Here is an 18622-nt window from a genome sequence, read left to right as displayed (position 1 = left end):
AAACCCTATCAAGATGGAAGTAGAGTTCCATTCACCTAGGCGCAGCAACAGAAAAAGCTCTCTCAGGTGCTCCCACCAACCATATTTCAGATGTTGTTAGGACACACATAGGAATGGGGGAGAAATTTGATTCAGTTCTCATTTAAAGCTGAACCTACCAAATTTGCACTTTCTGAGAACAGAAACACAGCCATCCTTCAAAATTTACACTTGTCTGAATTTTGCAAGGCACTTCTCCAACCAAAGAATGTTCCAAAAATGCATATATTAGGGGAAAGTGTGCATACAAATAAATATATCAGTGAATATAACATACAAAAATGCATTATATCAGGAGAAATTGCTTGCAAAAATCTGTGCGTTTGTCAAAACTGCATTAAAATGTGTTAGGAGAAATTAACACAAAAATGCTGAAGAATTTTCTTGAGAATTTTTTTTTTAAAAAAAAATAGCAAATTGCTGCAGCAATGTAGAGAACTGAATTTTATATTGGAAAAACATGAAATTGAGAGAACTGAAATTGACAGATCTTTCCATCCTTAGTCACACAAGAGGCTCTCCTCGGCCAACCTGTGTGACAGACCGCTCACCTGGAGAGAGGTTGTTCTTTAGGAAGCCTGACCCTAAGCCATTTACGACTTTCAAGGTAATAACTGGTGCTGTGAACTGAGAGTAGAAATGAACAAGAAGCCAGTGAAGCTCCTTTAAAAGTGGAGTAACAATTTTAAAAAATAATCAGCTTTAGTCAAAACTTTGCCTGATTTATTTTGAATTGGGTCAAGTTTGATTCTTTATTTATAAGTCACCTTTAGGGGCACAGCCCACTCAAGGCAGCGCATAATATCACAAAAACACAGTAGAGTTTTAACCTAACAGTGGCTGCAGTATTAGTAGCCATTCAAAACATATTAAATTCTCCCTAAAAGAATGGCCTTATGTAGAAGGAGGTCTGGGAAGGATGTTTTTTTTAAAAAAGGCTCAAAACCTATAGTAGAGCACATTCCAGTAATCTCATCTTGAGGTAACTAAGGCATGTATGATAGCTAGGTCATGTATGTGGTGTGCTCTGGGGAGTTGTTCAGAGACACACAGATATGTGGATTCCAATATAGCAGGGGCAAGGAAGCTTGATCAGCCTGAGGGCCGCATTCCCTTGTGAGAAACTTTCCCAGGGCTGCTTGCCAGTGGTGGGCAGGGTCAGAAACAAAAGTGTGCAGAGCAATAGATATGACTCACATCTTTGTCTAGTAGGCTACATTCCAGTTATGCAAAAGCCAGAGGGGTGTGTGTTTGTGTAGACAAACTCACACACAACCTCTCTCTGTCCAGGCAAGCAAGACACATTCCAGCCCAGAAACAGCTCTCCAGGAGGATACGGAGAATAGCTGATGAGCGTTGTGCCCCGAGGAGAGGGTGTGACCTGATATGGGGAGAATCCTGAGGGTCAGAGACACAGGCTTAGAGAGCCACATCTAGCCCCCAGGCCTGAGGAGACAGTGTGGCCTGGGGAGAATCCTGAAGACCAAGGAGAAAGGCTTGGAGAGCTATATCTGGCTCCTGTGCCTGAGGTTCTGCAAACCTGCAATGTACAATGGAGTCTGGGAACCAGACCTGTTGTGAAATGGAAATCATGATGCGTAAGTGGGTTTTCCTGGCAGTCCAGATGGTGAGGATGTCATCCATATATCTCAAGCAGATGAGAGAATCATAGGGATAGGAGCTGAGGAAGTGTTCTTCCATGTCAGTCATGAATATATTCACATTCTGTGTAGCCATGCATGTGCTTCTGGCCTGAATATATAAGCTGCCTTTATATGGAATAAATGTAAGTGATTTATTGGATAAATGCGATGTGACATCATCAGGGCCTATCTACCAGAGACTTTCAGTGTTGTCATCCACTTTTGTAAAGAACAGTGGTATGTAGAACTCTCACATCCATGACTTCTGTGATGTTGCTTCCTAGAGGGCCATCCATTGAATGTATTTTTTGTTTTACATAAAGCCTATAGTGTCATGCCAATAACTTGGGTACTGGCAACTTGGGTCTGAGGACAGAGTTCCTCTACCTACATACCAGCCTTACCCAACTGGGTGCTTTGTTTTAGACTACCAATCCCATCATCCCCAACCATTGGCCATGCTGGCTGGGATTGATGGGAGTTATAATCAAACAACTTCTGGAGGGCACCAGGTTAAGGAAGACTGCTATATACTGATCCTTTCCGACAGCTGATACTTTGTTGGGATGAGCTTTTCAGTTTTAATCTGACAGAAGTTTCCTGTACCTTTTATTGTTGTTGTGTAAATCACCTAATGTCAAAAGTAAAACCCTGGGATGGGGTGAGGGAAATCTCCTGAAGAGATCTCAGTAGGATAACCACACTGGTTTTTGTTTATTTATTTGTTTTTTAATGATTATTATTCCGCTCCAGAAATTTCTCCTCTGGTGATTAGAAGTTAAATTCAACAGGTACACACTGCCATCTAAAGGCCAACATTTCTGTTCTTACTAACTACTTGAATAGGCTTTTGTCATCTTCACTGGACCCCACCGTACTAGCAGAGCTGAAGATCCAGTAGGAGTTTGAAATATATTTCAACCAGTCTACAAAATAAGTGTATGTTACTTCTTAGTCTGCACAAATTTAGAGAGAAAAAATCCTACACAATCATTTTCTTCCCACTGACAGCTTTGTGGGAGATGTAGTAGACAAAAATGGATTAATTAAATATTAAGCACCCAACTAGACAGGACTCTTTTGTTAAATCCCTTTAAAACAGGCCTGGAGTATCAGTGGCTTGACTCCAGTGAGAGAGCACTAGAAACAGGGGCTGTATCTACAGCAGATAAAGTAGTACCCTCAGATTCATATTTATATATTGGATTGCCTTTAGTACATTGCAGGCAGAATAAAGATAAAAATAGATCAGAAAATGTGTTTAGAATACTAGAACCATCAAACATTAGAGAGGGAAAAAACTTTAAGGTCATCTACTCCAGCCCCCACTCAATGCAGGAATCTATAGCATGCCTGACTGATGACCATCTAGCCACTGCTTAAATACCTCCAGTGAAGAAGAGCCCACTGGTTCCTGAGGACATCTATCCCACTGTTGAAGAACCTTTACTGCTAGAACAAACCTTGGGCAGCTCCTTGAAAGTTCTGACTAAAACTTTGAGTGGATTCCACTGCCCAACTGAATGGAGCCACCAGCTGCCACTGCTAGAACATTTCCCCTAATGTTTAGCCGAAATCTGCTTTGTTGCCATTTCCACCCATTGGTTCTGGTCCTGCAGTTTGGGGCAACAGATATCAAGTCTGCTCCAGCTTTAGATGTCCAAAGAGCTTCACATGACATTATCTCAGTAATACCAACAGCAAAATTGTATATTAAGTCACAGTGTTTTTATTTATCTGCAAATTGGAGATGAGGCATGATTGCTTCTCCTGCACCACATTATTATTATTATTCACTAATAGGCAAAAAACCTTGCAGTTTAAGAATGTATCTATAGCCCACAGATATTTCTATCAAACTTTAAAAAGCAGGGAAATTGGGCAGCTATAGTGAATGTACCAGGGGAGCAGGAGAACTGACCTCCTCTCTGAGATATCATGCTGCACTATAAATTTGTCAAAATGCAAATACAATTTGGGTTGGTCTTTCACAGTCCAATCCACTTCCTGTGTAGCTTGGGAGAATTTTGTAACATGTGCTTTTGAGCTTATGATAAGTTGTGGCAACACCTGCAATCAGCTCAAATACTATAAACAAAACATGTGCTGTGCTGATCTCATTTTAGCAGGGAGGAAGCAACAATATTAAGATGATTGCTGTAGTTCAGATATTCACTTTAAATATGTTTTGTTTATTTTGCAATTTTAGTGAAGTTTCCTATGGTAAATTATTTTATTTTGCTTCTGATTTGTGAATATGTGAACACTTTGTATAATTTACGCTAAAAAATCTCCAAAACAATTGTGGAATAATGGCACTGACAATTCTGCAGAATAGTCTCCAATGGACATGAAGAGTGTCTCAGTTTGCCCAAAATCACAGTGGGAGGTTAAAGATATAGATATAGATTCTAGCAAATTTCTAGGTGTGCTCTTATGACCATGTCCACTCTTCCTAAAGTGGAGTGGTTTCAATATAAGGCTCAACAAATGCATCTTGGGCAGGCCAAATCTGTGTTTTTTCAAACAGAGTCACTGCTTAAGTAGCAATATATTGTAAACAATCTCATTTTACATCAAAGCTGCAGTTTCAGATTCAACTGTTAATGCACCCAAAATAGAAATAGAATATAACCTCCAGTTTGAAACACAAAATGCTGTTTTCACCATCATGACACTGACCAATGAAAAGGCTTTGACAATAAAAATAGATCTGACACAGATTTCTAGGATGAATAATGTGTGAAATATCATTTTCTAGCTTAGATTCTCTGAAAACCAGTAGTAACACAGGAAAGAAGCAGAGTAAGAAGAACACTAACAAACACACAAAAATGTAATTCTCCAGCTTTGGAGATGCAGTCCTGATTGCAGGTGTTGCCGCCTCTCACCATATGCTCAGAGACATGTTACCAAATTCTCCCAAGCTACACAGGAAGTGGGTTGGACTGTGAGAGACCAAACATAATTGTGGTTGCATTTTTACAAATTTGTAGGGCAGTACAATATCTCAGACAGGAAGTCAGGTTTTCTGCTCCCCTGGCGCATTCACTATACCTGTCCAATTTCCCTGCTTTTAAAAATTGGACAGAAATATCTTTTGGCAATAAGTACATTTTTAAACTGCAATGGGTTTTGGGTTTGCTTATTATTGATTTTTTTTCCTGCTTTTTAATCTGTGAGGTAAAAACTTGGATCCTGTGCAAGTTTGCTGAGAATGGTTTGATTATGTGCATGCTTATTTACAATGAGATTTACACCTCTGCAATCATGCTTAGGATAGGTGAAACTGACCAAGGAGGGGGGGAAGGAGGGGAGGGGGGAGGAGTGGAGAGAGGCAAGGAGGGGAGGTAGAAGAGGAAGGGGATGGAGAAAGGGGGAGGAGGAGGAAGGAGAGGATATGGGAACAGAGGGGAGGGAGGAGGAAGGGGAGGGTAGTTTTGAGGGAAGTTTTGATAATTTGCATGCTTGTTGAGTTTAATGGAATTTACTCCTGTGCAATCATGCCCAGGATAGGTGAAAATGACCAGGGGGAGGAAGAGAAGGCAGGTAGGGAAGAGCAAGGGAGGGCAGGGAAGGCAGAGCAGGGCAGTGAGAAGTATGGGAGAGGAGAAGGGAAGGAGGGAAAAGGAAGGGGGATGGAGAGAGAGGGATTGGGGGAAGGGAGGAGATTGGGTGGATGGGCACTGGGAAAGGGAAAGCCCCTTTCCTTTCCAAAAGAAAAACATTGTTAATAGCATCATTATTTGTTATTAATTTATTTATTCATTCATTCATTACTAGTATTTATTAGTCGCTTTTTTCAACAATAGAACTCAAAGCTACTTACAAAAAGGAAGCAAGAACACAATAATTGAAATAGCTTGCAACAAAAGCAAATTACAAAACAATTTCAAGCACAATACAACCATAATAGAAAAAATAACAAATAGCAAATATTACAGCAACACAAAAACTATTTCAACACTATAAGTATAACATATTATAGGAGGCCGCATTACATGTCTAATCAATATTGCAAGAGTAAAAGAAAATTAAAGCAGTTTCAACTTAGCTACTAGAACACCCCAACCATGATGTTACACGCAGTCTCATTTTTTCTAACAGAAAGTCCCTTTAGTCTCCGCCAGTCTCCATCAGCCGCCACCCTAGCTCTTCCTGGCAGCCCAATCTCAAGCAGCGGCATCAAGTGGCATCGAGTGGCCATAGGCGATGGCACATCTCCAGGGAAGTCCTGCTCACGGGTCTGCTGATGCAGAGGAGCTCCTCAGTGGCGCAGGGCAATAGGCAACGAAGACAAGCTTGGGGGGGCAGGCTAAGAACCGCTCCCGCTGTCGCTATCTCCCCTCATGTGTTGGAATGGCATACCTGTAGGTTGGTCTCCCTCACATCCCCCCTCTCCATGAGGAAAAACCCTCCCAGAAAGTGAAGCCATGGCCGCGGCAGCTGAAGCCAGGTCAGCCTTCAGACTCACCTCAACCAGCTTCCCTCGCGGGGCAAAACTACCTCAGCAGCCTCGGTGACAAACAGGAGGCAGCTGCCACTCAACTGAGGTAAGGGTCAAAACTCCATCGTCCTCCGGTCTCTCTCGGCCCATTTTTGTGTCACCACGTCGGTAGCGTCTTCTGTGGGAGACGGGGTGGGTGGAAGCAGCCGTGGTTACTGCCACCATCTTTCTGCTTTACTTCCTGGCTTGAAGAGGTAGTAGTTGTAAAGTCTCACCTCTCCCCAGAGAGGCATAGCACAGGTAGTAAAGGCAGTGGAACTCACACAGGTAACCACCTATGAAAGATGGAACCCACCTTTTTGTTTTACAGCAGACACGTGTAGTCTCCCACCCAAATTTAAACCAACGCTGACCTTGATTAGCCACACCAAACAGCTCTTAGTCTGGTTTTTAGAACACTGACAGTTGGTTCTTACTGAGCATGCCCTACGCTATCATAGACTCCAATTTTATTAAAATAATTAAAAATCAGCCATGCATTTTCTAATTTTAAACTGCAGAAGCTGAAGAAGTATATGGGGCAAAGTCAATAATAGGTTTACAGGTACTCAGTGAACATGTATGATTTTTAATTAATTTCAACAAAATATGCAATCACTGTGAGAAAAAAATGTCCAGCAGGGTTCTGGATTTTATTTTACTCCTATTTTATACTTTAAACTGTGGGTTCTCTCTGATTGTTTTGTATTTCACCATGAAAATTAATTTATTATCATTATCATCATCATCATCATCATTATAAACAGAGGGTTGTTAAGCAAGTGTTTCTGAGGTCAGGACTATAAGTTTTGTAAGATTTTGCTTTGAAATGAGCTTATGGGAAGCAGCAGAATGGCATGGGGGTATTTTCAGTTTAATATGGTGGAATGTTAAAAATCCATGCTGACTGAAATATTACTGCTGTGGCTGTATTATTAATTATTATTATTATTTAATAAATTTGTAAACTGCATTTCAAGCAAAATTATTTCCAAAGCAGTTTGCAAATAAGGTAGAAAGTTCATGGCATAAGTGAAATTTTAACTGGAAACTTTTACAGCTTAGTCTTGTGGTCCATTCATTACACCGACTGTATATAGAATGTTTTCTCATTCTAATGAATTACTAGCTAATTGCCTATCTTGCAAAATTTCATGTGTGATAGGTAGCATGGCTCAAATGTGGATCTAAATCTCCATGCAGTTACTTCTATTAGACCACAGAATGGGGAGATGTGAGGAGTGAAGTGATAGACAATCCACCACTTCTAACCTGGCTTGCACCTGCCAGGGTGGTAGGTTGTGGGGAGGCAAACTAATCTCCTCACCCCGACACACACACACATAGTTGTATTTCTTCAATTAGCTCCTTAACTATGTAGGAGCTGGTTCTAATGGGATATTACACCAGCTTTAGGCTAGTATTGATGGGGGGCCAAATCCTGGGCCCTTCCCATCAAGCAAAGGGGCCTTGGATTCAGCTGATCCAAGGCATCCTCTCTCTTGCCCGTTCTCCATCCTCTGGAATATCATGTTTGGTAGCTTAGGGTTAGTACCTCCACTGGGAACAATAGATCTATTCCTGTGGAAGTTTCTGTGAGCATAGAAGGAGGCTCCACAACAGATATGGCCCCTCTGTCTGCAAAGCTCTTCTCCACTAGCAAAGGACTGCTACATGCAGGAGTGTACTGAGGCAATTTTCACTGGATGGGAAAAAAATGGGGGGGCATAAGGATTGGGGCATCGGTCACTATAAAAGAGGTTTCTGAGGGGGTTCTTAGGTAATGACAAAAGTAAACCCCAATGTATTCATTTAAACTGGAAATTATAACGTGTGAAGTTTACAAAAAAACCAAATCAATTTAAAATACAGTATTTTCCACATGCAAAATAGTTGTATAAACTAAATAACAGTGACTGGAAAGTAACTATATATTGTACAAGTCATCCTGCCATAATGATCTGAACTGTAAATAAAGTCTAATGCATTGTGATTTCTCTGCAAACTTGCAGGGAAACTGTTCACTTGAAATTCTTTCAGATACGTTATTTTCAAAAGCCAAATTACTAAGTTTACTTGTATCTGATGAAGCATTGAACCCCTATATGGTGTCAGTGTATGCGTCAAAGTTGAGAATGAATTTTCACACACATTCTGTAGATGCACCAAAGATGAGTGTTGCAGCATACAAAGTGTACATGCGTGGAAAGGCTTCCTTGTAGAGATGCAATATTTTAGTAAGCTCGTGAAATGTGAGTTCAGTTCTCCTGAGGCAAGTGCTTCCCAGAACTAACTACCCTGGTCTCCTTTGCCATGCCAGAAAAGCAATTAAGAGAATTTTCACTTAAAAAATTAAATTAGTACCTATAAGCATCACGTTTCATAGGAACTTTTCACATAGGAACCATCCATCTCTCCAACCTACAGGTGCTAGAATTAACTGTATAAGCATACAATCTCGGTTTTACAGAAAGGCCCTGGGCTAGCCAGCTAACACTGCTTCTGATGGCTCTACCAGCAAATCTCACACACCTTGTTTTGGTAGTACACAAGTTTGCATGAGAAATGTTAAATAAGGTGAATTATTTATAATGAACATGTGTACAGCTGGGTGGAGATCTAAAACTGTTGCAACTAAGGCTCTAGCCACATTATACCCTTCAAACCCATTTTCAAATGGAACCAGCCTGAAAGGATTGAAATGATATATTTTTCCATTTTTTTTAACAAACAAGGGGGAAATGCCCTCCCAGACATGCACACACACACAATATTCCAGCTCCCCATTGCCTAGGCTAAGTTAATAAGGTCTTATTAGGCTTCCTAGGCCTTGGAAAGTGAGCTCACTCTTCTCTCTGCTTCTTCTCAGGTCCTGCCGTGGACTAGGCTAGGCTGCTGCAGTCTAGGCCCTAAAGCAGCCTTTCCCAACCAGTGTGCCTCCAGATGTTGTTGGACCACAACTCCCATCAACATCTGGAGGCACACTGGTTGGGAAAGGCTGCCCTAAAGCCTAGGCACACCTACCAGATGCACTAATAAAACCATCACCTACAGAGGCTGGCTGAATACTACAGGGGAAGAGGAAATTCTCTGCTTTCTGCCTTTCCTTCCTCCAATTGCAAACCCTTAAGTTTGCCAACTCCCTCCCCCATCCATCAAGATTCAAGCTCGCTTTATTCACTTTTAACTCTTATATTCACTGTGTTTGCATTCTCTTGGTAACTGCCTGCCCCTCTCTATGGATGCCTAAACTGTATTTCTAAAAGCTTGACTGAAGTGTTAAGGTACTACAATGTTAAAAATTGGGGGACTGAAGGAAAATTTCTTTGGCAGCTGCAGAATTACCATTTGGGGGGCCAATGCCCTCATTTACACCTTGGGTTGCCATATTGCGCGGTTAGCCGGGTTTTACCCGGATTCTTTGAATGCCACCCGGCGCCTGGTTAGCCCTTTAGGTGGCCCGGATTCTCAGCTTTAATTTTTAAAAAAATCTTTTTTTAAAAAAGAAAAGGCTTAAAAATATTAAAAAGCAATTCCAACTCAGACTGGAATAAGGTCTCAACTTAAAAGAACAAGTTGAAAGAACAAGTTCCTTATCACTAGAGGCTGTAGTTCTCTGCACACTTCCCAGTTTGAGTAAGCCCCATTGAATACATTGGGACTTGCTTCTGAGTAAACAAACATCGGATTGCACTATAAATATATTTACAGATTGTGTAATTCATAAACATATTTGATAGTCATGTTTATAGAAATATTTCTTCATACTGTGTCCCAATAAGTATTTGATCTCACACTATGGTTGTAGATGATTTTTTCCTCTACATTTTAAGTGTGCCCTTCTTCCAGGGGGTGGCCATGGTTCTCCATTGTTTTCATCCTGAGGGGAGGATAGGCTGAGAGATGGTGAGTAGCACATTTAAGGTCTCTTCACCTCCCCCCTTTTTTTATTTGTATTTATTTTATATTTCTCCAATATCTTCCCCTGGCTATTTTTATGTATTTTAAATATTTTTAGATTAAATAAATAGGAAATCGTAATTGTGAACCTCCCTAAAAGCAATTTACCTATCCTTATGTTTTGGCAAAGTGATGGCGTGAAGGCATGCTGGTAGAACAAGAGACCATGTCTGAGGCATGTTATAAGGTGTTTGAGGACTTTGTCACACATTACTTTTTGAGACCTGTAGATTCATGTTGGAAAGAACGCGTGCATGTATTGAATGGTGGCTTGGGTGCTGTTTTTTCAGTCTATGCAGCATGCGTAGGGAAGGTGATACATCATCTGGCAGCTAGCTTCATAACGTGAGAATGAAAAACATTTGGATCACCATTCACTTGTTTACTTTTCTCACTATTGAGACCACTTCATATATTACTTTTTCATACACAGAAATTTAATCTTTGTATAGGAAAAAGTATTTTCTATATAGGAAAAAGTATTTTGTAAAATATGAAGGACAGTGGCTGCCCAGTCAGTATAACCACTGTACAAGATCTACTCAGCCACTGTAATTACCTTTTTGTTTTGAGTGCCCTGTTGTCTGGGTCTTGGTTCAGGTGTGTATCCAACTTTGATGTGCTTATGGAAGGGGTGTGCAAGTAGTGCCTCCCCCCAAGTGTGGAGGCTTGGACGAACATTGTGTTATGGAAAACCAAAGTCTGTGTGAAAGTACATATTTGGGAATGCCATCAGTGTAATCCTAAGCACACTTAATAAATAATGTCATATCGAACTTGCATGTCACAAAATATTTTACGGTCATGTCCATAAGCACCAGGAGGGTAGTCGCCACGGGGGTCTTAGTCCCTCTGCTTTTTTGGGAGCAGGGTCTCTATGTCTTCAAGCGTCCTACAATCAGCATGAAAAGGGAGTGTGATAGTCACTGAGAAGAGTCTTCTAATATGCTTCCTTGCCTTTCCTGCTGATTAGAGCCAATCAGAGTGAAAGGAAGTGCGTCAGCCACTGAGAAGACTCTTCTCAGTTGCTAGCGCTCTCCACTTACATGCTGATTGGCTCCTAGAGATGTTTGTTGTTGTGAGAAAATGCATTAACAAAGATCTCATTCTTAATCCAGGAGCAAAAAAGGGTGTATGTGGCTCCAACTATCATGAAGGCACTCTGCACTTCTGAATTTTCTACTAAACAACTGATAAATACCTATGTAACTTTGTGTCTGGAGGCTTATTATTAAGAATCACTTTCCATAATTGTAAGGAGGTATGTCCACACACATGCATCCCAGGCACCTAAATGAGGGGTGAGAGCAGCATAGGGACATAAGCAGATGTCTTATACCAGGGGTTCCCAAACTTTTCTTCTACATAGACCACTTGAAAATTGCTGAGGGTCTGAAAGTATCTGAAAATTTACTATGGGCATATGCAAGATAATTAACTCCCATTAGTGATAAGAGCAAGAATTTATAATTATTATTTTAATTAAAACAAGAGGCTTATCAGTACTTTGAAGAGGTTGTTGTTATGTACCTTCAAGTCGACTATGACTTATTGCGACCCTATGAATCAGCGACCTCCAAGAGCATCTGTCATGTACCACCCTATTCAGATCTTGTAAGTTCAGGTCTGTGGCTTCCTTTAATGGAATCAATCCATCTCTTGTTTGGTCTTCCTCTTTTTCTACTCCTTTTCCCAGCATTATTGTCTTTTCTAGTGAATCATGTCTTCTCATTATGTGTCCAAAGTATGATAACCTCAGTTTCATCATTTTAGCTTCTAGTGATAGTTCTGGTTTAATTTGTTCTAACACCCAATTATTGGTCTTTTTCGCAGTCCATGGTATGCGCATAGCTGTCCTCCAACACCACATTTCAAATGAGTGGATTTTTCTCTTATCTGCTTTTTTCACTGTCCAACTTTCACATCCAGGACTGGGTCTTTCATGATGCCCGGTTGGGGGGGGGGAGCAGGAGAGTAGTCGATAAGACAGACATCCTGGCATTGGTAATCTAATTAGCAAGGTATGTGTGGGGTTGTGGCACAATTTCAGGCCCAGTTTCATTTTGAGTAGGGAGGTGGAACCTGTGTAGATGTGGTTAATCAAAGGGAGAAGAAATTTTGAGTTAAGCAAAGCTCTGCTTTTATAAAACCTAAGAAACATACAGATACTTTGAATGTCTGAGTGCCTGCACCAGTGGAATACTGGAGGAACTTGTAAAACCTGCTGCTACAGTACTTAGAACGGAGCATGTGGTGTGAAAGACTCCTTTTTCCTAACATTTTGGCTTCTTGTTTTTCTACACCCACCACATCTCTGAGATATATCGTATATGTAATGGTTAACCGTACTGCTGCCCTGACTTACTTTATGTTTGTTGCTATTTTGTGTTTTTATTGTGTTTTTATATTGATTGTGTATTTTTATTGTTTTTATTATATTTGTAAGCTGTGCTGAGCTCTGTTTTTCACAGCAGAAGGGCAGGATATAAATCCTCTTAATCAATCAATAAATATTCCATAGTGCTGGAAACTAGAGTCTAGGCATTTAAGGCTGAAAATGTAAATTAAAAAAAAAAGATTTCTCACATCTTTCCCCAGTTTTTGGTGGTAATTCCTAGGCACCAAAACAAAACAACTGGACAATCCAAATATTAATACGCAAATATTTGCATAATAAGCAAATAATATACAAATATTTGCATAATATGCAAATTAGCCCACCCAGATTTGTGGAACTGGAATATGGCAACCCTATTTACACCCCCCTGCTGCTACACCCATGGCTACATGCACTAACCCTCTCCAGCCAGCAGCTCTGGGCGGCTGGTATTGTTCTCTTCAACACCACTATAAAATGTAACCACAATCATTTTGGTTAATTGTCCAAAGAAACAAAAAAAAAAAGTAAATTCACCTCTGCTTCACACACATTTTTTCCCATCAAAATACTAAAATGTACATTTGAGGATATGTTGGGAATGAGAATCAAAAGAGAGGAAATGTCTTTCAAAATAAAAGTGTAAGTGACTGCTTATTGTCATCCTTTATTTTTAATCTATTCCTTTTTCTTGGAATGCGGTTTTGGGGATGAAAATGAAGGAAGAGTTAAGGAAAAGCAGAAATCATGCCTGGTTGCCAGAAACTAAGCACTGCAACAATGTGCATTTCCTAAATCATCTACATCAGGTTGGTGACTTAATGAGCCAAAGCTTAACTATGTGAGAGCTGGTATTACTCAGGAGTGAGAGCAAGAGGAAGGATATTATTATATGTATCCTGAGTTGTAACATTAAATTTCCCCAAGTATTTATGCAAAATAGGCACAAGATGATGTAGGCTAATATGAAGGCATTATTGAACCATTTAAAAATATAAACAGAGTATATACATAAATAAATGGCCATGGTTCCTAAAATATCCTCAGGGTTTGCTAAGTCTTATTTTTTTTTAGTATAACACACAAACATTGTTTCAGTTGAGAATGCATGTACTTCATTATTAGAAGCAAAAGGTTTGGAAACGGAGTGTGATCTTATGTCTGCAATCACTATTGTGAATTTGCTGGGGAAAGCAGCAGTTTAAAAGTGTACGTGCCACATCAAATTGACTTTTATAGCCTAAAACAAAAGGTGGGCAATTACATTTCACAGAAATCTGAGAATTCATAAACACAGTGTTGGGAAGGTCTCAAATTCCCATGTTCACAAATGCTCTGGTATTGCATTGTGGTTCTGTGGCTGGAATGGAAACTAGTATAAATGGTGCAGCAGTTTTCTCTAGGAGTTTGCTTCAGTGAAGAAAAGGAGAAGCATAAATGACTCAGGATGAACTCCTACATGCGGGCAGTGGCTAGCCCTCAGCTCAACAGCCTGATCCAGTACCCCCAAGCAAATTTTTTCTTCCCCCCCCCCGCAACTTTGGTGGTGACAATAAGAAAAAGAAAAGAAAGTTGTAGAACTGGGTAATGATACAGTCAATCAATGTCTTGAGCTATTTTGGGTTAGAGCTAAGACTCCACCATTTAGTTTGTTCGTAGGGTTACTTTCAGTTTCCTACGCAGATGTGTGCTGACCTGTTCATCAATAAACAGCTTCTTGTTCTTGGCCTACAAAGTGAGTAACCCTGCCTTGTATTAAATAAGAACTTAACCAAGTAGACACAGAGCTGGGGTGGGTGGAGCCCAGGCCCTGATGAAGATGCAAATTGGATCATCCTTGATCATCAGATATTGATCATTTGATGACCAGAGAGGGGGCAATCTTCATGGTTCTGCTGAGGAGGAGGGTTGTTTGCCTGTGCATGTGTGTGTGTGTGTGTGTGTGTGTGTGTGTGAGAGAGAGAGAGAGAGAGAGAGGGAGAGAGAGAGAGAGAGTACAGTGGCCACTTCCACTTTTGGGCACATTCACTACTGGCATGCAACTCCTGGATGATTGGCCAAATGTGAATGCAGCCCTCAGGCCAAAAAAGGTTAACCACCCCTGCTATATACCTACTATATACATTTACCTGGGAGTAAGTCCCACTGAACTCAATAGAGCATGCTTCAGAGTAGTCACGTATAAGATTGCACTGTTACACTTCTGCTTTTCCCACTCTTGCATAGCATACAGAGTGGGATGTGCATTCGTCTACAGTAACACAACCCTATTTCGCTAATGTGGGAGTACTCTTGGGAATGTGTATAATCAAAAATAGCTTGAGATTCTTTTAAGTGCATGTAAATGGCATTGTGCAGGATGTAATTGTTTAGGTCTCCATAAATATCCACACAATCACGATACTTGGTGTGTGTGTGTGTGTGTGTGAGATGTGGCTTCTCGCATTTCCCACAAGCGTTTAATTCAAAGTGCTCACATCTAGTCTCCCAAGAATCCTTGAGTGCTTCCATCTGAAAACTAATTTGTATGATTAAGCCTGTGCTACTTGCCACCCACTTTCATGCTCACTCACAACAACATGCGCTCATAAGAGATCTCCAGATTTGTCTCTTTCCTTTGGATTGTCTCAGTGGTGAAAAGGCTGATCAAATCCTGATTGTCTTCTTTCAGTGAACAAGTACTTCCGTCAGCTGCTGACTGTGGGAAACCACAGGCTCCTTTTTAATCATTTGCTCCTGTTAGTCCAGTTTTTAATGTATTTATACAGTTTAGATATAGAATTGGTGCACCATATTCAATAGCAAGACCAGAAACAAACCTTCAGCACTCTTAGCTGACATAATTTAGATGCAAGGAAAACTTCGTTTTGGCAAGGAGGTGGCGAAGACTATATTCAGGATGCAAGGACTCAACCATATGGCCTTACTCTACGGTGACTGAAAGATGTTGGAGTGAATGGGGTAATGGAAAATATTTAGGGGAGTATCCACTGCTCATCCCTGGATAGACTGGACATTCACTTCAGCCCCATTGCCCTCCATGAGTTGGAGGGATAACTTCTGGAATGGAGCATCTTTTTAACTTGTGAAGACTTGCAAGATTTAGAATCTCAATTTTCCAGAGTTCTGAATTGCTCTACAAGTCTACAAAAGTAGACCAGCCTCCTTGATTCAGACGTTTGCTTCCAACTCATGGAAGGTAACATGGACAGTAAAGGGAGGATGGAATAAGCACCCACTCTTTTCGTCAAACCAGTTGATTCACATGGAGTGGGCATTCTAATACGCAACAGGGCTCAAGACTCAGCACGGCTTTCTCCCAGTTTTGCACACTTATTATGATAATCAAGGGAGCCTCAGTGTCACATCCCAGTCCCATCTGAGGTGCAACTGGTAAATACATAGGACAGGGATTTCTCAGTGGTGGTGCTTACTAGGTTCTGGAACTCCCTCTTCCAGGAAGCCTTTATGGCTCCTTTTCTCCCAGCCTTCAGAAAGATAGTGAAGAGGGTCTTTTTGAGGATGATTTTAATCACACAAACACACACACTGCTGATTTTATTATGCTGCTGTTTTCACTGATTCTGGTTGTTGTTTTAGTTAATTTTGTAATAACATTTTTATTTCTTAGGAGCTGAGAAGTGGCATAGAAATATTTGCAAAATAAAGAAGTAAATTAGGGATGGGGAACTTGTTTCCCTTCAGAGCAGGGGCTGATGGGAGATGGAGTCCAACAACATCTGGAGGGCCACAGGTCCCTTTACCCTAAGATAAATAAACCAAACGACTGTTGGCACAGTTTAAATGTTATACATTTTTTCAATGCTGAGTCTCAGATGTAGAATGAGATAGCCAACATGGCACCCTCCAGATGTTGCTGGACTACAACTCCCATCATCCTCTGACTTTTGGCTATGCTGGCTGTGGCTTATGGGAACTGTAGTCCAACAATTGCACTGAGCACTACATTTATATCCCTAATGTATAAAGTACATATTCAGCACAGTATAAAGTACGGAAAAAAATCAGTACAGTTTCCAACTATACTTATTTATATTGAATTAGGCAGGGAGGTTTTCTGAGACATACTTTTTGACCTTCAGATAGCTTTAAATACCAATATTTTTCTTTTTAGCAACAAAAATGTCCACACCATAATTTCAGTAGCAATCACCTTAGACACAGAGGACCCTACATCAGATGACAATACTATAACTTTTGATCTGGAAGGCAGAAACAAAATTCAAAGAAATCTTGATAGGCTGGATCATTGGGCTAAAACAGCAGAATGAAATTTAACAAGTGCAAAGTTCTACACCTAGGGAAAAGAAACCAAATGCACGATTATAAGCTAGAGGATACTTGGCTTAGCAACATTACATGTGAGAAGGATCTTGGCATTGTTATTGATCACATGCTGAATATGAGCCAACAGTGTGATGTGTCTGCAAAAAAGCCAAATGCTATTTTAGGCTGCATTAACAGAAGTATAGTTTCCAAATCACGTAAAGTACTAGTTCCCCTCTATTTGGCACTGGTTAGGCCTCATCTTGAGTACTGCATCTAGTTCTGAACACTGTACTTTAAGAAGGATCTATGGTGCGCCCGCATTTGGAATACTGTGTACAGTTCTGGTCGCCTCATCTCAAAAAGGATATTATAGAGTTGGAAAAGGTTCAGAAGAGGGCAACCAGAATGATCAAGGGGATGGAGCGACTCCCTTATGAGGAAAGGTTGCAGCATTTGGGGCTTTTTAGTTTAGAGAAAAGGCGGGTCAGAGGAGACATGATAGAAGTGTATAAAATTATGCATGGCATTGAGAAAGTGGATAGAGAAAAGTTCTTCTCCCTCTCTCATAATACTAGAACTTGTGGACATTCAAAGAAGCGGAATGTTGGAAGATTCAGGACAGACAAAAGGAAGTACTTCTTTACTCAGCGCATAGTTAAACTATGGAATTTGCTCCCACAAGATGCAGTAATGGCCACCAGCTTGGATGGCTTTAAAAGAAGATTAGACAAATTCATGGAGGACAGGGCTATCAATGGCTACTAGCCATGATGGCTGTGCTCTGCCACCCTAGTCAGAGGCAGTATGCTTCTGAAAACCAGTTGCCGGAAGCCTGAGGAGAGGAGAGTGTTCTTGCACTCGGGTCCTGCTTGCGGGCTTCCCCCAGGCACCCGGTTGGCCACTGTGAGAACAGGATGCTGGACTAGATGGGCCACTGGCCTGATCCAGCAGGCTCTTCTTATGTTCTTATGTTCTTAAGGATGCAGACAAACTGGAACGGGTTCAGAGGAGGGCAACGAGGATGATCAATGAACTAGAAACAAACCCCTATGAGGAGAGACTGAAAGAACTGGGCATGGTTAGCCTTGAGAAGAGAAGACTGAGGGGAGATATGATAGCACTGTTCAAATACTTCAATGGTTGTGACACAGAGGAGGGCCAGGATCTCTTTTCGATCATCCCAAAATGCAGAAAATGGAATAATGGGCTCAAGTTGCAGGAAGCCAGATTTCAACTGAACATCAGGAAACACTTCCTAACTGTAAGAGCTGTACAACAATGGAACCCCTTACCTAGGGAGGTGGTGGGCTCTCCAACACTGCAGGCATTCAAGAGGCAGCTGAACAACCACCTGTCAGGTAGTCTTTAATTTGGACTCCTGCACTGAGCAGGGGGTTGGATTCTGGGAAGTGAAAATGGCAACTTGGCTTCCCTATGCTAATTGGAGTACCAAGGAGGGGGATGAAAGGGGGGCCCTGCCAGAGCACTGGGGCCCTGTCAGATGCCCATAGTTACCCTCTGCTAACACTGAGTCTAATGACTTCCATAACCTCTTTTTGTACCTCTGGTTTAACAACTAAAAGGGGAAACTTGCACATTTGCACCTTAGTGAGATTCATGAGCATACATACATCTTTGGTTAGATCTCCACAGAGAAGATGCTCAAGTCACTACTTTGGATCTTAGACAAGATAAATGAAAATAGGAAGCACTGGTAACTCTCTCTCACACTCTCTCTCCAAGCATTTACAGAATGTGTGAAAATCACACAGGCTCCTATGCACACATATCCGAATCTGATAAATACAATGGAACTTGTTTTTGAGT

Source organism: Rhineura floridana, chromosome 1 (genome assembly GCF_030035675.1).
Source record: "Rhineura floridana isolate rRhiFlo1 chromosome 1, rRhiFlo1.hap2, whole genome shotgun sequence".
Lineage (NCBI taxonomy): Eukaryota > Metazoa > Chordata > Lepidosauria > Squamata > Rhineuridae > Rhineura > Rhineura floridana.
The sequence above is the reverse complement of the archived record's forward strand: the minus strand, read 5'-3'. Positions refer to the sequence as shown.